General features: G+C 45.9%; 1 protein-coding gene across 1 annotated transcript in view; it reads left to right on the forward strand.

Annotated features, from left to right (window-relative positions):
- The window catches only part of HMGA2 (high mobility group AT-hook 2), a 252,740-nt gene that overhangs the window by 146,199 nt on the left and 82,052 nt on the right, over window positions 1-24,489 (forward strand). The gene's annotated exons all lie outside the window — the stretch shown is intronic.

Below are 24,489 nucleotides of genomic sequence, written 5' to 3' on the forward strand. Positions count from 1 at the left end.
GAGAACACTAAACTGGAGAAGGGGACATTAGGCTGAATGAAGGGGCCCCGGTACTTGATTTCCGGGGTGGTATGGGGTGTTTAATAAGTAGGGGAGGGGTAGATAGTGGAGTGGGCTAATATTCATAATTTTCTGGTAGGAGGGCAGCTTTCTTGACTGCAGATATCTCAAGTTCCTGGAAATAGATTTCTTAGCTTTCAATGGGATATAAAATTAGAGTCCCTCCTTTCAGGAGGTACTGGGGACTTGGGGGTCATAGTTCAGGTGCCAGAGCAATCCACCAACAAAATTATAAAACTACATACCAAGCGTGTGGAGCTGGGGCAGGGACAAGCTGCTGGAAGGCTGATCTCTATAGTTCTGGGTATAGGAGAGACAAGCTGCCAGTGTCCAGTGAAAGGGGAGAGTCCCAGCTATTGGAGTATACCCTGAGAAAAACTCTTAAGTCAGACAGAGCCCGAGAGATCTGGCTGGGAAGAGCAATAAACAGGCTCGGATGGGGACCACTGCTTTGAAGTCGGATATCTCCGGTTCCCCTGGGCCAATTTTCAAAAATCTGGTACCCCTGGAAAGAGGGGACCCTCGGCTATCAGTCAGGGTCCCATTGAGCCCATACGAAAAGACGGCCCTGCTGCTACCACACTGTAAAGAGAAAATAAATGTGGTGGGGGTGTTGGCAAACAGAGGCCATGCACATCAGGCACACATGCTGTAAAGACTTCAACGCTCCACCACCCCCTAGCTGATTGGCTGCCCACAATAGTCATAACAGTGTCGTTACAAGGAGTTTTATTTCTGCCTACAAGCCTAGGCACTGCATCAGTGTTTGACATTTGTTTAGTCTGGGATTCAATCAATTTGCTGGCTGTCGGGATCCCGGCGGTCAGGATACAGACGATGGAATCCCAACAGCTGACAATGCCGACACCTGTAATCCTGGCGCACAGGAGCTGTTACCCTTGTGGAACCCTTGTCCCTGATGACTGTGCTTGACCCCGAATTGCCGTTGGCCGAATATAGGATGTTTTCTTACTTATATTTCGTCTATAGAGTGCCACTGTTTACCGCTACTATATAGAGGCCAGATTGCTGACCTACGGAGGACACCGCAGCAAGTAATTTCTATACCTGTAAGGGAGTGCAGATATATTGCACCCTTGTGGCGTGCAATATTTGTATTATATGGAGTATTACCTCCAATCATAATTGTGTGAGTGGTTAAATATTGCACGGACAAAGGGCGTGCGATGGTTATGGGGTCGTAGGCCCCTGCAAGGGCGTGAACAGCACACACAGGGCCTGATGAATCACCTAGTAGGTGCTGTGGTTGGGGGAGGGGTGGTTGTGGGGGTGGTGCAGGTGGGGGAGGGGCTGGTGCGGTGGTGCAGGTGGGGGAGGGGTTGGTGCGGTGGTGCCGCGGTTTGGGGAGAGGCGAGTGCGGTGGTGCCGCGGGTGGGGGAAAGGCGGGTGCGTGGGTGCCACCTGTGGAGGTCCGGAGCCACCGCGGGTGGGAGAGGGGGTTTGGAGCCACCGCAGGTGCTGGAGGGGAGGTGTGGGGGTGCCACGGATGGGGCTCGGAGGTACTGAAAGTGGGGAAGGGACGGGAAATGCTTCTCCTCCTGGAAGCAGCTAAGCTTTTGTCCTCCCAGAGACTCGCACAGCAGCCAAGCAGCCAGTCATTATTGTTAGCGCCGGTGTCCCAACGCGCCGCATTACAGGGAAGATGATGCACTCCATAAACTACAGCTCCCAGCAGGCATTAGAGCTGGAATGCTTAGGTACTACTCCCTGTAATTTGACGCGTTGGGACACCGGCGCTAACAATAGTGACTGGCTGGCAGAACTGACTGACTGGCTGAATCAATGTAAAAGGTGAGAGTGCTGTGCAGTGTCGGTGACACTGCACAGCACAGCACTGTCACCTTTTACATTGATTCAGTGTCCAGACATTACCCTTCGCGATATCACCCACTCTATCCGTTACATTAGCCATCTCGGGGCTTCCAGGCCGGCAGCCCAGGTGCTGTGTTGTGGAGTCAGGGCCTCTGGGGATCTGGGCGTGGCTGTGGTGGGGAGGCACTTCTGTGACATCACGCGCAGAGGCTCCAGGGCTCAGAGAGTATGCGGCGCAGGGAGGGCTATGAAAGCCTTCCGCTGCGCCGCTTTCATACACATCTATGCCGGTGGCCGCAACAGCTTTTGTTCCACCTGCGCCGCGGCTAGGGAGTGGGGATTGTTGATGCCGGAGGGGGCAGGCGGACTGGCAGCAGGATATAAGACGCTGCAGTAAAAGGATGCTTTTTCCCCCCTATCTACAGCACAGAGACTTGCTGCAGATGCAGTGGCATACCCTCCAGCTGTACCTTTTTGACAGGTACAGGACCTTTTTTATGGTCTGTAGCAATTTTTGGCTCTCCAAACTTCCATTGAAAGTATAGGAAAAGGGGCGTGGCCATGTCACTGTACCTGTGGCCACGCCCTCTTTTCGATTTTGTAACAGTTCTTACGTGTAAATTGTTGGAGGGTATGTTGCTGCAGATGCAGGGGGCCTATTTTGGGGTGTGGGCCTGGAGCTGCAGCTACTTCAGCCCCATTGTTAATCCTGCTCTGGGAACACACAGCAGCCAAAGGGCAGAGCCACCCACTGGATGTAACTTGTGTGGGAGGGCGTTTCTCGCCCAATCAGTTGTGGACTGGGTGTGATAGATCTGCCACTACAAGAATAATGAGAAATACCTGGGTGCTGACAAACAAAATATTCTGGGATATTAATTAAAACTGATCAAGGGCTGCTGCTTCACTTGAGAGGTCACTGCCAACCCCAAAAAAATAAATCCACAACTCCAAGAAATTAAGCGCTGTCCAGATCAGTACATTTTTAAAACATACAACATTTATTACACATTACATACAAACATAAATCACACGGCCGGTGTATAACAGTAAATTAAAAATTTTAAAAAAATATAAAATACATATAGAAAGGCTTGTGGCCACTCCTGAATAAATTTAGCTTGATTGCTGCACTAATAATTAACAACATGTGACGGTATTTAGCCGACAGATCATGGCTTTAATTTTTGCTCAATGTAGATGGTAAAGCTCCAAGATGGTAAAAAGCTCAAAAAGCACCAAGGGTTAATGCCATGTAGCAATGGTGAGCTAGCAGTTCATGATGTTTGTCAAATGGCGATGTTATGAATTCAAAGCATGTGCATGCAAACTTGGTTAGTAGCAGAAATTTTGTATTAGTGGTTTTCTATATAATCTCTTGGCAGAGATGGACTTATACTTATCAGTCCAGCGTGGCCACGCTATTAGATATCCAGCTCAACGTGTCTTCAGACCTCTGATCTAAATGCAGGGTGACGTCTCACTCCCAATAGCGCACTCCGGTCCTCACGTATAACCGCTGGATAGATACTGTGTCACAGCCGTGAATAGCACTCCTCTCTACGCGTTTCTCCGCCTGTGTGCAGATCGGCGGCTTCTTCCAGAGAATCAGTAGCGGTTCTTATGTGTAAATTGTTGGAGGGTATGTTGCTGCAGATGCAGGGGGCCTATTTTGGGGTGTGGGCCTGGAGCTGCAGCTACTTTAGCCCCATTGTTAATCCTGCTCTGGGAACACACAGCAGCCAAAGGGCAGAGCCACCCACTGGATGTAACTTGTGTGGGAGGGCGTTTCTCGCCCAATCAGCTGTGGACTGGGTGTGATAGATCTGCCACTAACCCAATGAGAGCTCCTAGTCACGCCCAGCATTAGACACACAGGCACAGAGTCACAGATCTGGGCTATTATATAGGAGATAATATGCCTGAGCTGGCTGGCAGACATGCACATATGCATTACTTCAAAGGCTGGACCAGTGATGCCATACCTTGGCACTTGCGTCCCTGGGTCTGTAAGGTATTGCTCAGCTGCCCTGTGGCTTTATTTTGTATAAAATTCTGGCAATAATGGATTATTATGGTGATTAAAAAATGTATAACAAAAATCCTTCTCTCCAGAGAAAGGGTCTATTCATGAATAGGGCCCTGATGCTGCAAAGCCCTGTCGTAGGGATGTAGCCCACTTGGAGATTGTTGGGCTAGTGAGAATGGGGGATGATTTCTTGGGTATGGAATAATAGACAATAACCTACTATAAAGGAGTACAATAAAAGTGATTTGATCTGTCAGACATTTAAAAGCCTCCACCTTCTAGATCTTATGTTTTTCTTCTTGAAAACAAAGACATTCATAAGAGTTAGCATTTGAGCATGCTGCCTGTTTGCTTCATAAAAAAAAAAAAGAGAACAAAATTACCTCCCTCTCTGGCACTCAGCCAATGGTCTTGGCAAGTAGAGAAGTGCTGTTGGCAGGGCTCATAGAGACACTCATAGTGGTAGCAGCAAAGAGGAATTTGGCAGAGATTGCCGCCGCATGATTATGATTCATTTTGTACTCTTGAAACAAGGAAAGCTCGGAAAGGCTTTCTCTGCCAGAGCACTGCTCAGACTCCTACTCAGACATCACATGCTTTTTATAGTACAGGCATGCCTCACATGCAAAATATTGCACTTCACCTTCCAGCCTTCTACAACTCAGCCCACCTCCGATCTCCCTGAGTGAGTCACCCTCTTAATCAGTGGCCTGCTGCTTGTAGGAAACATTCTATTAAGCTTTCTCAGACCATTTGTTTTACGTTTTACTGTCGTCTTTCTCGTTTTTTGTTTTTTTTGGGGGCTGGTGTGGAAAAACTGGGAAAGGGTTTCCCAATGTTTTTGGTAGATAAGAATTTATTTCAACTTGGTGTGACATAATGCCCAGTTCTGACACATAGACATGTTCTCAAACATCTGCAATGCAATGTTTGAGAACATGTCACAGCTGAGGAAATTCTGGATGAGCGTCGGACAAGGAATTCCTTTTTAGGATAGCAGGCTAGAGGGTCACTGAGGTAAATGAGTTTTAATTAAAAAAATATATATATATATTTGTAATTGCGGTGGAATAATAATGTCCAATTAAGTGGAAGATTTGTCACATTTTTTGAGAGAGATAATGTGACCAGAAAGCTCCTGTCATTTTACATGCTGTGTTAGATAAATGACCATTAGATTAGTTGCTATGAGCAACTTCACTTTATCTCTCTCCAAGATTTGAAAAATGTCCCCTAAATATTAGCATTACATGATCAGTCAAGAGTTTTCTAATATTTGTGTATGTCATGGGAACTTGTGCTACATGAGACTGGAGCAACTTGGAGATGAAAATATAATGCACACCTCATACATTTTCTAATTCAAAATCAGGACAACCTCCCACCCAAATGGGGGTGGCCTAGCAGGGAAGTGGGCATGTCCTCATGGAATGTCTCCACTTTTATTACTCTTAAGGCACTCCCAGCATGCCCTCAGGCTCTCCTCTGCACTGTGAACAGGTGCACTGCGCTCCCACCAACTTTTTCTTCTCCAGGAAATGCTGAATGCACCTGTGGGGGAGGGGGGTAATGGCGGGACAGTTGTGCAACCGTTGCAAGAGGTTTCAGTTTCCTATTCTCGCAGCCATTTAAGCTAGATGTTTCTTTCTGTGTTCAATTTGTTGAGGTTATGAATAATTTCTCTTTAGCTGTTGCTCACCTACAGATACTGTAACATGCATTCTAGTAAATATTCCTGAAAATAGCACGTGGTTAGTGTTCAACAATGACAGTCTGTCAATGAAAGTTCCTTGTTCTGGCTTGATTGTATCAATGTAGACTATAAATCTTTTGTGTTATTTGGCAGGCAAAAAATAGTGACCTATCAAAAACACTATGGCATATGTGTCATGGTTTGAGCTTAAATTCTAGGAATTCTATACATGGTCATTGCACCAAAGACTGTTCGGATGACTGTCTTTGTTAGCTTGGCATGCTATTTGGAAACTTTTATGTAAAATGTATGTTGCTTCTCTAGAGTAATGCCTTGCATACCAGACATTCTCAATGCTAATAACCCAACCTTAATCCCTTCTGTTGCCACAGAGGGAAGCCATGAAAACATGACCTGTTAGTTGAAGACTGGAGTTGAAATGCTCTGTTCTGTGACCTACTGTATACTGACTTTATAGATATCATTTGATAGTGTTGTCTGCACTTTGTGTAACTGTAATTCCTTTATTCAATGGTAAAGGCAAGAGAAATGTAACTAATGAAGTGTAATACGTTTGTTTGTTATGCTTTATTGGAACATAGGGGGTCATTCTTACCCGATCGCACGCTGCAGTTTATCGTAGTGGTGCGATCGGTTCAGAACTGCGCCGGCGCATGCCAGACCACCGAAGGCCGTCACTGCGCTACGATCGCCTCTGCCTGATTGACAGGCAGAGGCGGTCGCTGGGCGGGTGGGGGCGGCGGCGTTTGGCCGCCATTTCATGGGCACGGTCCGGCCAATGCAGGCTGAGCTGGACCGTGCGGGGGTGCGGGCCGCAGCGGCTGCATGACTTCACACACAGCAGCTGCAGGCCGGGGAGTGACGAGTAGCTCCCGCCCAGCACGCTAAAGCTGCGCTGGTCGGGAGCTACTCCTAAAGTGCAAAAGCATTGCTGATGTGCGATGCTTTTGCACTTCTGCGGGGCGGGGGCGCACTGACATGCGAGGCGGGATGGCCCTGTGCTGGGCGTCCCCCCGCATCTCTATGGTCATGATCGTAGCCCTACAAAATTTTGCACGGCTACGATCAACTCGTAATCACCCCCATAATACAATCTGCTTAGTGGAAGTTGAAATACAATATTTTTATTTTACCTTTGGAACTGCAGCTGTTTTTTATTGTTGCTACTCATCCTCATTGAATTATTTGCTGGTAACTTTTACAGCATGTTGCATCCCTGTTTGCTTAACTTTTATCCCATTAGGATGGGGAAAAAGGCTAAAAGGCTGTGGGGGTTTCTACCCTCACACCTGGTGGTACCGGTTTATGGCATACTCATTTCTGGCAAGCTCTCAAAAACGTAAATATTTTATTAAATTACCCAGTGGTAGATTATAATAGAAGGGTTTTAAGTGGCAACCTGGGGTCCAGACTTTCCCTATTCTAATAATGCATGCTGCTTGATTTAAAAAAAACTTGAGATGTTCTTGCAGTTTATTGCAAAACAATTATATTATGAGAAGTATTGCATTGCATCGAAGAGGTTTTAAGAATCTTGACTGAATTACAAACACTTATGACTTTATTTTTTTTAAGACTTATTTATTTATTTATTTTTATGGTGATTTAATTCTTTAAGATCTAAACCTGCGCCTGCACGAAATCAAGAAAGTTTTAGTTTTGTGCAGCGCAGATGGTCCTCTTCCTTATTACTTGTGTCTGTGACAGATTTATATTGATGACTATGCTGCACTATAGTCACAGACTTCTATTATATTCTGGCTTCACTAAGCCAGCCCCTGCTTCCTGTTTAAGGTGAGAGAAGGTCTTGTATGAATGAGGGGTGAAATTACAGCTGAACTTTCTAATTGCTGTTAGTACAGGAGAACCTTTAACAAATACAGTATAGCAACAACACTTGTGTTGATTTTCTCCATCTACCCTGAGTATTTTTTTTTTCCACCAATGTTACTTGATGCCAGCTTAAGTTTTAGTATTTATGGTAATTTGAGAATTAAATTAAAATCCTTAAAAAGGCACTAAAGTTATTGGAGGTGTGTGTGTGTGTGTGTGTGTGTGTGTGTGTGTGTGTGTGTGTGTGTGTGTGTGTGTGTGTGTGTGTGTGTGTGTGTGTGTGTATAGATAGGTGTGTGTGTGTGTGTGTGTGTGTGTGTGTGTGTGTGTGTGTGTGTGTATATAGATAGGTATGTGTGTGTGTGTGTGTGTGTGTGTGTGTGTGTGTGTGTATATAGATATAGATTTATATATAGATAGATATAGACAGATATTTATAATATATAATTATTATTATTATTATTATTATTATTATATTTTTTTAAAGAGTTCCTTGTTCTGTTCTATCATGTTCTATTTACTCAAATCCTGCATTGGCGGGTGATTTAGTCCAATGGTATAGCATTGATATGTACAAATATTATACACAGGGATTTGGGAATAGTACCTGTCCCTTTCTAGCCATATTCACATCCAGATCAGTGTTCTGAAAATTCAAAGCGATGATTTAAAATATTTCCTTGAATAGTTCCAGCTGCTCTCTGCCTTACCACTGGTTGAAACTATAGTAGTGAATAGAATTCAAAAATGTTTTTTAATATAAAATTCAGCCTTCCATATAATTTTTTTTTTTTAAAGAAAGGTTTAATGTTGAAGGCTTCACAGTTTGCAATAAAAGAAAAAAGTTTTAGATGGTATCCGGTCTCTAGGTCGACAAGACTTAGGTCGACAGTGTCTAGATTGATGTGGTTTCTAGGTTGACAAGGTCTCTAGGTCAACATGTTCTAGGTCGACAGGTCAAGAGGTTGACATGAGTTTTTCACATTATTTTTTTTCTTTTTCTGAACTTTTTCATACTTTACGATCCACGTGGATTACGATTGGGAATGGTAACCTTGCCCGAAGCATGGCGCGTGAAGCGAGGCAACACAGTGGTTCCCGGTCACTGTACTGCGAAAATGACACCAAAAAAATTAAAAACATCATGTCGACCTTTTGACTTGTCGACCAAGTTACTGTTGATCAATAGTGGTCGACCAAAGCAGGGCCGGAGCTTCCATTAGGCAGCTTTAGGCAGCTGCATATGGGCACCGGGAACTGAGGGGGCGCCCGCTGGGACTGCCTGGTAGAAATATGAAGGATGTCTCTGAAAGAGAGACATCCTTGTTCTAGATTAGGGTTTGGTGGCATAGGAGCAGCGCAGTGTGTCATGAGCTGCTCAGGGAGTCAGACACAAGTTACTTCCAGCCATAGAGATCAGCGACAGCAAGAGTGGATGCAGAGCTGACAGGCAGGCGCCAGGGACAGAGGAGGACAGCACTTCACCCACCGCCGGAATTTCCAGGTTCCCTGCAGGCGTCTTTGTGGCATTGCGCTTGCGCAGAAGCTGTACCTCCTCCCTCATGTGCCCAGGTCCTGTGTCACTCCATCCCTTCCTACCTACCTCATGTCCCCATGTCGCCCCTCATGTGCCCATGTCCTGTGTGACAGCTTCACCGGGCTCCTCATCCCTTCATGGGGGCAGAAAGCTCAAATTTTGCCTAGGGTGCTTAGAAACCTTCCACAGGCCCTGGACCTAAGTGTGGTCGACCTTCAATATCACACCCGTTTTAGACACACTTTAGTGTATAAAATGCAGTTATCCTGTGTTGCAGTTTTATCAGTACGGCCTATTGTACTGGTACTGCAAGTTAACACATTACCAATAGGTCATACTTGTATACTTTAAATTTACGATTTAAATTTTATAACGCACTGGTGCAAATGGCACCATTTACGCTTATTAACTTATTTTGCCCATTTCCCACATTTATCAATGCTTGAAAAGTGTGCAGAATTAGATCAATGTGAACAAGCTTTCACAATTGAGATTTTTCAAAATAGCAGCCAAACTCATTAGACCTAGAATGAAAACTAACTTAACAGTCTCTTGGTTTTGTTTTTGTTTTTATTGGAGTGTCTAGCATTTTATTGTAAATTTATAACCGAACTTCACAGAACCTACAATTAGAAAACTATTATACAGAATAAGATTGCAAACAAAATAATATTTGTTAAATCCTAGTTTCAGCTGGTCCTCGACAATTGCAAGATAATAATAATAATACCATACTAACCACAAAACTGTAAGCCTGCAACAGTGGCTACATAAAGGATATTGCTTAACATTTAAGAGAAAAAAACACAATTTCCCTTAAGGAAGTACATAAACTTTATCACAAACATAACTGTCCAACAAAAGGAATTGGAGGCATATATATCAGGACAAAAATACCCATTGCCAGTAAACAGGTGTATTTATGTTTGAGCAGACTGAACAATATCAAGGGTTCACCACTGGCTGTAGCACTACTAAAATGCCCCCCACCAGTGATACATTTCTCCCAGGTTTATAAGCTGCAGCTTTTTGTATTTGTCCACCCAAGGGGGGTCATTCCGAGTTGATCGCTCGCTAGCAGTTTTTAGCAGTCATGCAAACGCTAAGCCGCCGCCCTCTGGGAGTGTATTTTAGCTTAGCAGAAGTGCGAATGAACGGATCGCACAGCGGCTACAAAAAAAAATTGTGCAGTTTCAGAGTAGCTCCAGACCTACTCCTAGCTTGCGATGACTTCAGACTGTTCAGTTCCGGATTTGACGTCACAAACACGCCCTTCGTTCTCCCAACCACGCCTGCGTATTTCCTGGCACGCCTGCGTTTTTTCGAACACTCCCTGAAAACGGTCAGTTGACACCCAGAAACGCCACCTTCATGTCACTCTGCGGCCAGCAGTGCGACTGAAAAGCTTTGCTAGACCTTGTGTAAAACTGCATCGGCCGTTGTGAAAGTACGTCGCGTGCACATTGCGCCACATACGCATGCGCAGAAGTGCCGTTTTTTGCTTCATCGCTGCGCAGCGAACATTTTAAGCAAGCGATCAACTCGGAATGACCCCCAAGATGCGGCTTTCAGATCCACTGCACAAGTGTGAACTGGCTAGCTGGATCATGCAGGAGCTTATATAAATTGCAGAGAGCAGTCCTATCACAGTGATAAGCAGCAGTAAAAAAAAAAAAATAGGCTTTACCAAGGCATGTTAATAGAATTCACAGCAAAAAAGGAAGTTTGGGTCAAGGAACCAGCCCTATTTTCCTTTGTGAAAATGTATTTGTTTGACCAACTATACAAATATTAGATTGAAATATAAAACCCTGTTATAGCAGAAATATTTTGGGATAAATTTGCTAAGCTGCAGCTGCTTCTTGGCTTCTTCAAGCCGGAAATTTAAAACAACAATACAAGTTTTGTGTTCGTAAATTTAAAGCTTTGGGGTATATGCAATTGCGGTCGAATTCCCGAAAATGTCGAAAAACTGTACTTTTTCGCCAAAAAAAAAATTGACAATGCAATACAGTACTTTTCGTCAAAAAAACTGACTTTTCAAATTCGACTTTTTGAAATTTGACAAATTCGACATTTCTGCAATGGTACAAATGCGGCTTTTCGACAAAAGTATATTCAATTGAAGAATGTAAATTCGACAACAGTGCTTTCGTCATTTTCAATCCGCATCACTTTGCTGGCGGAATGTAATAAAAAATTTTAAAAACATGTTTTTTTTTGTGTTTTTTTTATTGCTAATAGCATATTTATTTATATTAGAAGGGATTAGGTACTTGGTTTGTCTATTTAGGAGGCACAAGTATTATTTATATATTTAAAAAAAAAAAAATTTATGGAATGGGTAAAAAACCCGGAAAAAAAATTGCGTGGGGTCCCCCCTCCTAAGCATAACCAGCCTCGGGGCTCTTTGAGCCGGTCCTGGTTGCCAAAATACGGGGGGGGGAAATGACAGGGGATCCCCTGTATTTTAACAACCAGCACCGGGCTCTGCGCCTGGTCCTGGTGCAAAAAATACGGGGGACAAAGAGTAGGGGTCCCCCGTATTTTTTGTACCAGCACCGGGCTCCACTAGCTGGACAGATAATGCCACAGCCGGGGGACACTTTTATACCGCTCCCTGCGGCCGTGGTATTAAATACCCAACTAGTCAGCCCGAGGCTGTCCCCCCCCATCCAAGGGCTGCGGATGGGGGGCTGATAGCCTTGAGTAAAATTAAAGAATATTGTTTTTTTGCAGAAGAACTACAAGTCCCAGCAAGCCTCCCCCACAAGCTTGTACTTGGAGAACCACAAGTACCAGCATGCGGGGGGGGGGGGGGGGACAGGCCCGCTGGTACCTGTAGTTCTACTGCAAAAAAATACACAAATAAAAACAGGACACGCACACCTTGAAAGTACAACTTTATTACATACATGTAGACACACACACATACTTACCTATGTTGACACGACATTCGGTCCACTTGTCCAAGTAGAATCCACGGGGTGTACCCGAAAATAAAATTATACTCGCCTAAATCCAGTGTCCAGTGATATTTGTAATCCACGGCAAAATAAAAAAACGCATTTACCCGATCCACACGGACTGAAAGGGGTCCCATGTTTACACATGGGACCCCTTTCCCCGAATGCTGAGACCCCCTATGACTCCTGTCACAGAAGGTCCCTTCAGGCAATCAGGGAGCGCCACGTCCTGGCACTCTCCTGATTCCCTATGCGCGTCTGAGCTGGCAGACAGCGCATCGCACAGCACCTCCATTAGTTTCAATGGTGGGAACTTTGCGGTCAGCGGTGGGGTTACCCGCGGTCAGCCGCTGACCGCGGGTGACCTCACCGCTGACCGCAAAGTTCCCACCATTGAAGATAATGGAGGGGGCTGTGCGATGCGCGTCTGACAGCTCAGACGCGCATACAGCCAATCAGGAGAGTGCCACGATGTGACGCTCCCTGATTGCCTGAAGGGACCTTCTGTGACAGCAGTCACGGGGGGGTCTCTGCATTCGGGGAAAGGGGTCCCATGTGTAAACATGGGACCCCTTTCAGTCCGTGTGGATCGGGTATGCGTTTTTTTGTTTTGCCAAGTACGTGGATTACAAATATCACAGGACACTGGATTTAGGTGAGTATATAATTTTATTTTCAGGTACCCCGGATTCTTCGACCTTGGAGACGTGGCAGTCGGCGTGTCAACATAGGTAAGTATGTATGTGTCGGCATGTGTGAAATAAAGTTGTATTTTCACGGTGTGCGTGTCCTGTTTTTATTTGGTTATTTTTTTTTGCAGAAGAACTACAGGTACCAGCGGGCCCGTTTCCCCCGCATGCTGGTACTTGTGGTTCTCCAAGTACCAGCTTGTGGGGAGGCTTGCTGGGACTTGTAGTTCTTCTGCAAAAACCAATATTCCTTCATTTTTACACATGGCTATCAGCCCCCCATCCGCAGCCCTTGGATGGGGAGGACAGCCTCGGGCTTCACCCCTGGCCCTTGGGTGGCTGGGGGGGGACACCCCTTGATTTAAGGCGTCCCCACTCCTCCAGGGTACCCCGGCCAGGGGTGACTAGTTGGGTATTTAATGCCACGGCCGCAGGGAGCGGTATAAAAGTGTCCCCCGGCTGTGGCATTATCTGTCCAGCTAGTGGAGCCCGGTGCTGGTTTCAGAAATACGGGGGACCCCTACTCTTTTTGTCCCCCGTATTTTTTGCACCAGGACCAGGCGCAGAGCCCGGTGCTGGTTTTTAAAATACGGGGGATCCCCTGTCATTTTTCCCCCCGTATTTTGGCAACCAGGACCGGCTCAAAGAGCCCGAGGCTGGTTATGCTTAGGAGGAGGGACCCCACGCTATTTTTTTTCGGGTTTTTTACCGTTTTTTGTACCATATGAAAAGTAGATTCAAAATCCGTCAATTGGTCCGTTTTTCGATAGTGGGACTGTCGAATCCGTTTTTTATTGAATATGTCGAATTCCGGCACCCGCCGGCCGGAATTCGACGGTCGAATTGTGTCGAATGTAAAAACGGGCGAAAAATTGCCGCAATTCGCCCGGAATTGCATATACCCCTTTGTGTTTTCATCCACCCAACATGCTAAAGTAGACAAACTAATGCTTAAGACACTGCCATTTAACACCACCTCCAGCTTGGTATCTTCCAAAGTCATACATCAGGTTGAGGGACAGCATATGTCAAAATAAAGGATATACCGTAATTACTGATGGTGCAGGATTACCCCATATCTGTATTGTTAGTCTCAAAGACCCTCCATTTTTCCCTTCTCATTGGCTGTGTCCTGTTCAACTTCTTACACCTGCTTTCTCCACTCGCTTCTGGTAATTGCAGGAAACTCATGAAACTCACATTTCATTTAGCACAGTGGTAAATTACCCCAAATGGGGTAAAAATTAAATTCCTGGGGGCAATGGACGGTCACGCTGCCGAGACACAGCCCCGCCCAGCACCAGCCGGCTCGCGATGTGACGTGCTGACGTCACACCGTGCTTCCTCCTGCCCGCTCTGTGCTGTGTTCCTGGCCGCGGTGTGAGGTGCTGACGTCACACCACGCTCCCTCACACCCGCCCGTCCTGCGCTGTCCTGACCTCCTGCCCACGGCCCGCCAACCCACACACAGAACTTGAAGTGTTCTGTGGCTGAGCGCTGACGGAGTTCCGCAGGATCAGACAGTGGCCCACATAACAGTGGGAAATTCCCACTGACATTACTGAGGTGGGCATGTGAACATCTGTCTCCTAAAAGTCGGGCCCCCCTTCCCCGCTCATCCATCATCCTACATTCATTTTGGTGTTTTGGGGAGAAAGTGTTAATGAACCCATTCATTGCCAAAAAATAATTGGCAAAAATAATAAAAAATAATAAATAAATGCATATACATGTTGAGTATCCCATATCCAAATATTCCGAAATACGAAATATTCCGAAATACAGACTTTTTTGAGTGAGATTGACATAGTGAAACCTTTGTTTTCTGATGGCTCAATGTACACAAACTTTGTTTAATACACAAAGTTATTAAAAATATTGTATTAACTGACCTTCAGGCTGCGTGCATAAGATGTATATGAAACAAATGAATTGTGTGAATGTATACACACTTTGTTTAATGCACAAAGTTATAAAAAATATTGGCTAAAATGACCTTCAGGCTGTGTGTATAAGGTGTATATGTAACATAAATGCATTCTATGCTTAGATTTAGGTCCCATCACCATGATATCTCATTATGGTATGCAATTATTCCAAAATACGGAAAAATCCCATATCCAAAATACCTCTGGTCCCAAGCATTTTGGATAAGGGAGACTCAACCTGTATGTATGTATGTGTATATATATATATATATATATATATATATATAATTACACAGTATCTCAGAAATGCCATATATAAACAGTGATAACCAGTATATATGCACAATAATATATGATTTCCATCCTTTCAAATCAAGGGGGTAAGGTCAACGTATCTAAATATATTTTGGAGTAAAAGGTAAAGTTCCCTGACCCCCTGATAACATGATCAGGTATTTTAAAGAGCTGCTTTTTGTTTGAGAATTGCACAAATGTAAATGCGCTGCCTATTTAGCATCAGTAAATCTTTTAAGCTTCAGAAAATGGACAGATTTTTGCGCTGCTTTAGACCTGGTGCACATAAACTAATGTGATTTAAAGACCCAAAATGAAAATATGGATCACTATCAGTGTCAGACTGGAATATAAAGGGCCCACCATGGGAATGCAGTTGCATGGGAATGCTTAGAGGTGTGGCCAGCCTCCAGAGGTGTTGCGGCCAGCCAACGCAGAGGCTCAGCTGACCATTTGAGCAAGCAAATATAGCCCATGCATTATATGAAAATACACCATAGTACTGTGCAATATATAAGGTAACCTATTTATAATGTATAACTCAAGTGCACAGTCTGGAACTTGATCCCCAGAGGCAGGGCTATTTCTAGATAATTTGGCTCCCAGTGCGCACAGTAAAAAAAAAAAAAAAAAAAAGTGCAAATTACCCCCACAATTGACAGAAAAAATAGGCACCTCGCCCAGACATAAAAAAAACTATTTTGCAGGCGCTCCCAGTGAGAGGGCATGGCCTTGCTAAAATGGACGTGGCCTCGCAGGAAAAAAATACCTTACACCCCAGTTTTTGACCCTGCACCCACAGACCTCGGCCACCACAGAAGAAAAAAACAAAACATTCCACCATATTTAGCCCCACACAGTAATGCCCCTTGCACCATATTATGCCACAAATGGCAATGCCCATGATACATTAAGCCCTAGTATAAAGCTTCTAATTACGTTGAAATTATCTGCTCATTGCCAGGGGTTTCATGCTCTGGGTTCCATGCTCGTTGCCAGGGTTTTTATGCTGTGGGTGTCATGCTCATTGCTAGGGTTGTGTAATGTTCGTTGCCAAGGTTTTTATGCTTTGGGTGCATGTCATGCTCATTGCTTGCTGCATTAGTAGTCCCCCCCCCCCCCCCCTTTTTCCTGCCCATAGCACTCCGCTCGGGGCAGGGATTCGCGAAATTATGTGGTTGCATTGTGGCATCACAACGCAGCCACGTCATTTTGTGAAACTCCGCCCCTGAGGAGTACTATAGACGGGAGGAGGGGGGGGCAGCTAATGCAGCCAGCAGGTGTCACAAGAAATGGCTCTGCCCAGAGGAGGGGTGGGCCCTCAGGTAGTGGGGGCCAGCATCCACCCATGGGCCAGTCCAACCATGATCACCATTTACAATAAATGTGTCAGTAAGCAGTAATTTATGATGACACCTTTACAAGGACATGTAGCATAAAAAGATAGAATGCTATGAATACAGTAACCAATGCAGGGCCAATGCAGGACTGCACACTGGCTGGCTGCAGTTGCTTCCACATTGCATGAGTTGAGCTTAAATGTGGCATTATATGCAAAGACCGTCCTTACTCATACACTTGATTTGATACGCCTCATTATTGTGCACTTGCACCAGTCCTATCCCTGGTGCTTCTGTGCAACTCTGCATGCCCACAAATTATTATTTATAAGGGTATTATATAGCACACATATTCCATAGTGCTTATCAGAGAAAATGTAGTCATTCATTAGACTTTGCCCCAGTGAAGATTACAATCTATATTCCCTACCAAATGTACATATACACACACACAAACGGATTCATTTTATTGTCCGAGTCCAATTAACCTACCTAACTCGAAACCTCAGAGTTTCTGTCAACATGTAGTCTGTGAATACTGCCTATACAAGAATGCCCTGTTACAGACCAGTTATGCCCTTTCAGTCGCAATGGAGCAGATTCGAGTATGAATCTGCATAGTGGCATATGCTTGGTTCTGGCACTACGGATAGGCTTACAGATTAGGTAGCGAGCTGCAATGATGATATCTCACCCATCGGCAGAAACAGTTTTATAGCTACCAGCAGGCGCGAACGGGTGTGAGAGGGGGAGGAAAGAATTGAATTCCGCCCCATATGTTGTGTATGGAATAATGTACTAAAACACAAAAAAAAATAAAAAAATTCTGAAGTGGGGTACTCTGGTATTCCACAGGGAATAACATTGGGGTGTAGAGTTGGATCTTGATCCGAGGCATCAACAGACTAAATCTTTGACTGTTCCCAGGATGCATTGCACCGCCTCCAGGCACTGGAGCTCAGTTTGTAAGTTGGTGCCTGCAGTGCAGGTCACTAACAGGTGGGGCTGCGCTAGGCATCCCTGAAAAGAGCTTTTTTAGAAGAATTCAAGGGCCGAAGCACTATTTATGTCAGTCTGACATTCTGTGCTGCGGCTCCATCACCTCCCCAGGCTACATACTCCCGCGTCCTGGTTCCCGGGTACTTGCGGCAGAGGTGCACCGGGCTTCAGGCACACACTGTTGACGCTCTCTTGGATCGCGTGGCTGCACATCAGGGAGGAGGTAAGATGGTCCCCTAGGTGGGACACGCCGGTTAATCGCAATCCGGTCACGGTCCATGGAGACGGACCGCGCCGTTAACGTGGACATTGTACTGCACAGGGACCCCACTATATCCACCAGGGCAAGGGAGCACATGTCGGATTTACTAAAATCTGTTTGTTATAGGCTCCACAGTACCCGGTAGTGACGACCAGCATAGGGGATAAGGCGCTGACCTGTAGCCCCTCCCCCAGTTCCGGGCGCCATCTACTGCTGGTGTTCCCGCCCTGGAGCTGCATTTCACTCTCCCTCACTCCCTGGAAGAGATTTTGGCACCATCTTCACTACTAGCTGGGATGCAGGGCTCTGTCTCCTCTGTAAAGCCGCCTATCTCATCAGCGCTGTGCTTTTACAGACACTTAAGTATTCTACATGTCATTTTAGACAGTGTTAGTTAAGAACAAGTGTACTGCTAGCCGAATATTTGGTACAAGTATTCTGTGATATACAGCCAGTATCTACTGTGCATTGTTATATCTATACTCATACATAGTTATATGTAAATTACTAGTCCAGTGCAGTTTTATTGTTTATATGTAATAACCTCTGCATTGTACATGTGACTGAGGGTGCCTGTAGCTGTTGTGTGGGATTCTAATCTCCTGTATCACATATTGCTATCACTATGGGGGTCATTCCGAGTTGTTCGCTCGCAAGCCGTTTTTAGCAGCTTTGCACACGCTAAGCCTACGCCTACTGGGAGTGAATCTTAGCATAGTAAAATTGCGAACGAAAGATTCGCAATATTGCGATAAGACATCTCTGTGCAGTTTCTGAGTAACTCGAAACTTACTCAGCATCTGCGATCAGTTCAGTGCTTGTCGTTCCTGGTTTGACGTCACAAACACACCCAGCGTTCGCCCAGACACTCCTCCGTTTCTCCAGACACTCCCGCGTTTTTCCCAGAAACGGTAGCGTTTTTTCACACACGCCCATAAAACGGCCTGTTTCCGCCCAGAAACACCCACTTCCTGTCAATCACATTACGATCGCCTGAACGAAGAAAAAACCGTGAGTAAAATTCCTAACTTCATAGCAAATTTACTTGGCGCAGTCGCAGTGCGAACATTGCGCATGCGCACTAAGCGGAAAATCGCTGCGATGCGATGAAATTTACCGAGCGAACAACTCGGAATGACCCCCTATATTCTGTACCCTGAGGGGCCAGGTGTGTCAGGGACCTATATATAATATATATAGATATAGATAGATATATATATATAGATATATATAGATATATATATATATAGATAGATATAGATAGATATTTATTATAGTCTTACACAGAATATACAATTTGGTATTTTTACTGTGTTTCGGTCACCTCATATCGCTTAAATCCTCTGTTTTGTGTCCTCTGTTTACTGTCACATAACATAGGGTTTTTTGCAGATATTGCGTTTGTCTGGCTATATTGTACCATTACGCCCTACTGCTACTTTCCCTATAATGTCTGCTACACAGGGCGGGAAATCTGCAGATGCTTCTGCATCCTGCAGTACTGGCGCCACGGATTTACCTGAGGGGGAAGTTTTAGCTGCTGGTTCAGGCGCTGAGTGCCATACACCCAGTCTACCTGCAATACCTGTGGCCATTCAGGACCACCTTGGGCAGTGTTCTCAAGTATGCTGAGTACACTTGTGACACGTCTTGCGCCCCCTGTGGGACCTCCTGTGCCATTGCAGCCACATATTGTCCCTGTAGTTAATCCGCCCTGGGCGGATACTCTGTCTACCCAGTTACAACCATTAAATCAATCCTTAGACAAAAGTCTACCCCACGCCCCTCTGGGACCAAGGGGGTCATCTAAAAGGGCCATTTCTTCCTCACAATCCACTAATATTTCGGATAAATCTTCCGATGAGGATGGGGAATATACTGATCCGTCAGACACTGATACAGTTGCTTCTAATGAGGAATCTACAAACCAGGTTGATGTTCCTGACCTGGTGGAGGCTATTAAGTTAATTCTTCAAATAGATGATGACATTGAGCCTACTACTGCGTCTAAGAAACCTTTAAACGTCAGAAGGTTGCTAAAGTAGTCTTACTACATTCTGACCACTTAATTGACATATGTCAGGAATCCTGGTCGTCGCCAGGATTGAAATTTTCCCTGTCTAAAAAGATGCAAGCTCATTATCCTATCCCTGCGGAGTTGAGTAACAAGTGGGAAACTCCACCGCCCGGGGACTCTCCTATTGCCTGTCTTGTGGTGTCATCTACTCTGCCTGTCACCACTGTCACCTCACTGAAGGAACCGATGGATAAACGTGTGGAGGGATTCCTGAAGTCTATTTACTCCCTCACTGATGCTGTACATAGACCCACTATAGCAGCCTCCTGGGCTGCGAAAGGTATTGAAGCATGGGTTCAGGCAATTGAGGATGAGCTGCCTCTGGATTTTTCTGACACTGCCAGACAATATCTGTCTTACATTACCACAGCCTCCCACTATATTCAGAGGGCGGCCTCTGATGCAGGTGTAATGGTGGCCAAGGCGTCTACTACGTCCATCCTGGTGCATCGAATTATGTTGTTGAGGTCCTGGAATGTGGACCTGGACTCCGAAAAGACCTTGGAGGTGCTCCCTTTTAAGGGAGACATCCTATTTGGGGAGGATGTGAACAAGATTGTAAATTACTTGGCTACTGCCAAGACTGCGTGTCTCCCAAATACTAATCCTTCTGTTCCGAAGGTTAAGAGTACCACCTTTTTGTTCCTTTCGACCTCCAGGAAAAGCAAAGGGTCAGGCGTATCCGCGACAGGCTTGTGCTTCCAAAACCACTAAGCCTACATTTAAACAATCCTGAGTTGCCCGTCAGCCTGCTTCCAAACAAGACAAGCCTGCTGCATGACGGGGCGGGCCTCCCCCTGGGGGACCCCAGGGTGGGAGGCCGACTTCTGCAGTTCGCCCAGGCCTGGTTAATGACCACTTCGGATGCCTGGGTGCGAGAAGTTGTCTCTCACGGGTACGCAATCTCTTTCAAGAGACCCCCCCCCCCCCTCGCCACTTTTGCACAACGGTTATCCCTGCAGGTCCTTTAAAAGCGCAAGCTCTACACTTGGTTGTACAATCCCTCCTGCATAAAGGAGTGGTAGTGCCGTTACCTCTGTCTCAGAGAGGCAGGGGATACTATTCGACTCTGAAGCCAAATGGGTCCTTCCGGCCAATACTCAACTTCAAATCATTGAACAAGTTTCTGAGAGTATCCAAATTCTGTATGGAATCTCTGCGCTCCATAGTGCTGGCCATGGAACCCGAAGACTATATGGTATCCCTGGACATACAGGATGCTTACCTGCACATACCTATTGCCATGTCGCAGCAAATATCTGCGGTTTGCCATTGGCAACCTACATTATCAATTCCAGGCACTGCATTTTGGATTGGCCATGGCCCCTCTGATCTTCACCAAGATCATGGCCATGATGACGGCTCTTCTCCGACGTCGGGGATTCAGGATCCTGCTGTATCTGGACGACTTGCTGATCCTGGCGAACTCCCAAGAGGTTCTCCTCAGTCATCTGGAACTGTCGGTCCAATTCCTACAAGCCCACGGGTGGCCCATCAACTGGAAAAAGTCCTCGCTGGTCCCGGCTCGGAGCATGGTGCATCTGGGGGCACTACTGGACACACACAAGCAACAATTGTTTTTGTCTCCAGAGACAGTCCTGAAACTTCAGGAAAGGATCAGATATTTCCACTCTTGTCCAAGAGTGTCAATACACTCAGCGATGCAAGTACTAGGCCTCATGGTGTCGGCTTTCGACATGGTAGAGTACGCTCAATTTCATTCCCGCCCTCTGCAGAGGTTAATCCTTTCCAAGTGGGATGACCTGCCTCATCAGATCAGGTCTCAAATGATCCACTGAGCTGGTAGCTACAGGACCAACAGTTGAGCAGGGGCCGTCCCTTCTGGATCTCCAACTGGGTCCTCCTGACAACAGATGCCAGTCTGCGGGGTTGGGGCGTGGTGTTGGAGCAACACTCTCTCCAGTGTCGGTGGACCAAGGAGGAATCTCTCCTCCCGATAAACATTCTGGAATTGCGGGCAGTGTTCAATGCGTTGACACTGGCCCTGCCTCTAGTACAGAACAGGCTTGTTCAAGTACAGTCAGACAACGCCACCACGGTGACGTACATAAATCATCAAGGCAGCACTCAAAGCCGCATGGCAATGCTGGAAGTATCAAAGATCCTCCGTTGGGCGGAACGCCATCTGCCAGCAATATTAGCAGTGTTCATTCCCGGAGTCCTCAACTGGGAAGCGGATTTCCTCAGTCGCCAGGACGTTCACACCGGAGAGTGGAGTCTTCATCTGGAAGTCTTTCAACTCCTAGTGGACAAGTGGGGCCTAGCAGATGTAGACCTGATGGCGTCTCGACACAATCACAAGGACAAGGGATCCTCAAGCAGCATTCGTGGATGCACTGGCAATTCCATGGAACTTTCGGCTGCCATACGTGTTTCCTCCAATGTCACTCCTGCCCAGGGTACTGTGGAAGTTCAAGCAAGAAAGAGGAATACTACTTCTAGTCGCTCCAGCGTGGCCCCAACTGCATTGGTTCTCAGACCTGCAGGGTCTCTCAATAGAGCATCCTCTTCTACTTCCTCAATGCCCAGATCTCCTTGTTCAGGGCCCTTGTGTCTACCCAGACCTGGCCAGACTGGCTTTGACGGCGTGGCTCTTGAAGCTCCACTCCTGAGGGCCAAGGGATTCTCTGAGGCGGTTATTCAACCTATGTTGAAAGCCCGTATACCGGCTTCTGCACGGATTTATCATAGGATCCGGAATTCTTACTTCACGTAGTGTGCTGGTAATAATTATGATGCATATACTTTCAAAACTTCCAGATTTTTGGCTTTTCTACAACAGGGCCTGGATTTAGGCCTTCGTCTGGCCTCCCTCAAGGTTCATATTTCTGCCTTGTTGGTGTGGTTTCAGAGGAAAATTGCGTCTCTCCCTGACGTTCATACTTTCACTCAGGGTGTTTTATGGATTCAGCCTCTCTATGTCCCTCCGGTGACTCCGTGGGATCTGTCTGTTTTGAATGTCCTACAAGAGTCTCCATTTGAACCTCTTGAGTCTGTGGACATTAAATATCTTACGCTTAAGATCGTGTTTCTGCTGGCTATTGCCTCTGCTAGGAGGGTGTCGGACTTAGGCGCTTTGTTCTGTCGTTCATCCTTGCTGATTTTTTACCGTGACCGGGCAGTTCTTCAAACTCGTCCTGGTTGTCTACCTAAGGTGGTATCATCATCTTTTCATCTTAACCAAGAGATTGTGGTTCCGGCCTTTATCTCTTCGCTGTTTGGAGGACAAACCAGGTCTTTTGATGTAGTACGGGCTCTCCGTATTTACGTAGAGAGGACTGCCTCCCTCAGGAGGTCAGATACCCTTTTTGTACTTTTTGGTTTTCACAAACGTGGCTGGCCTGCGAATAAGCAAACCTTGGCCAGATGGATTAGAATGGTGATTGCACAAGCCTATGCGCAGGCTGGACTCCCAGCTCCTGCTGCTATCAAAGCCCATTTTACCCGGTCTGTTGGACCTTCTTGGGCGGCCCGATGAGGCGCGTTCGCTGAACAATTGTGCAAGGCGGCTACATGGTCCTCTGTGAACACGTTCATCAGGTTCTATGCCTTTGATACTTCCGCTTCCCAGGATGCTTCCTTTGGACTCCGTGTTCTTGTACCCGCTACAGTGCATCCCCTCCCATGAGGAACTGCTTTAGGACATCTCCAATGTTATTCCCTGTGAAATACCAGTGTACCCCGCTGCAGAAAAGGAGATTTATGGTAGACTTACCATAGTTAAATCTCTTTCTGCGAGGTACACTGGATTCCACAGGGCGCCCACCCTAACGCACTTAGCTTCTTTGGGTTTGTATGGCATTAGCCGCTAGTCCCTTCTCCTGTCGTGAGAATGTGGTTGTATGTGACGAACATCTACCGTCTTTTACCTGCTACTGCATTGGACTGGTTAACGAAACTGAGCTCCAGTACCTGGAGGCAGGGTAATACAGGAGGCAGTGCAATGCATCCTGGGAACAGTCAAAGCTTTAACCTGTTGGTGCCTCGGATCAAGATCCAACTCTACACCCCAATGTTATTCCCTGTGGAATCCAGTGTACCTCGCAGAAAGAGATTTAACAATGGTAAGTCTACCATAAATCTCCTTATATATAATATTTATACATGCAATAAAGAAATCAGCAGCAAGTAGTGCATTCAAAAGCAGCCATTTAGAAGTTATTAGTTAGTGCAGGTGACTGCCACCGTCGTCCTCATCTTTTTGCACCTGCCCTCAAGTACCCACAATTGATGCTACTGGTTTAGCAGAGTATGCGCCTCTGTGCTGGTCTGAATCTAATTTGACAAACCTGCCTTTTAATAGCGTACATTAGTCTCTCCATTTTCGTTTCCCCATCACACCTCCCCAGGAGCAGGTGGCATAATTATCCGATACTACCCATGTCTAACAATTGGTGAAGCTGAACTGGGTTAGTGGGTTTGTTTCTGACCAGGGACCTAGCTGTGTGTGGTTTATATGTTCTCCCCAAGTTTGTGGGTTTACTGTGGGTATACTTTCCACGATTCAAAGACATACTGGGAGGTGAATTTGGTTATGACAAAAATTAACCATGTTCAGGGTCTCGTGATCATTGACTGAATATTCCTGTAAAGAGTAGCAGCCTTTTTTTCTGGACCTGTACAGAACAACTTTTCTTATTTTATACTATGCAAACTGGTGGAGAACTTATGTAGGTAATATAAAGCTGAAGTGGAGCGTGCAGCGCTGAATGCTATGGAATGGAGTCTGTATATACAGATGTAGCTGTACGAACTTCACACCAAATATGTACTGTCAAGGGTGGATCAAGTCAACGAGATCACCTTCCCTGCTGTGTCTCTCTCTTATGAAATGACACTCGCTTTAAATTAATGGATAACGTTCACCAAAAGGTATCTTTAAAAGCACAATCCCGTCCTGGATCTCT

This window comes from Pseudophryne corroboree, chromosome 6 (genome assembly GCF_028390025.1).
Source record: "Pseudophryne corroboree isolate aPseCor3 chromosome 6, aPseCor3.hap2, whole genome shotgun sequence".
Taxonomy (NCBI): domain Eukaryota; kingdom Metazoa; phylum Chordata; class Amphibia; order Anura; family Myobatrachidae; genus Pseudophryne; species Pseudophryne corroboree.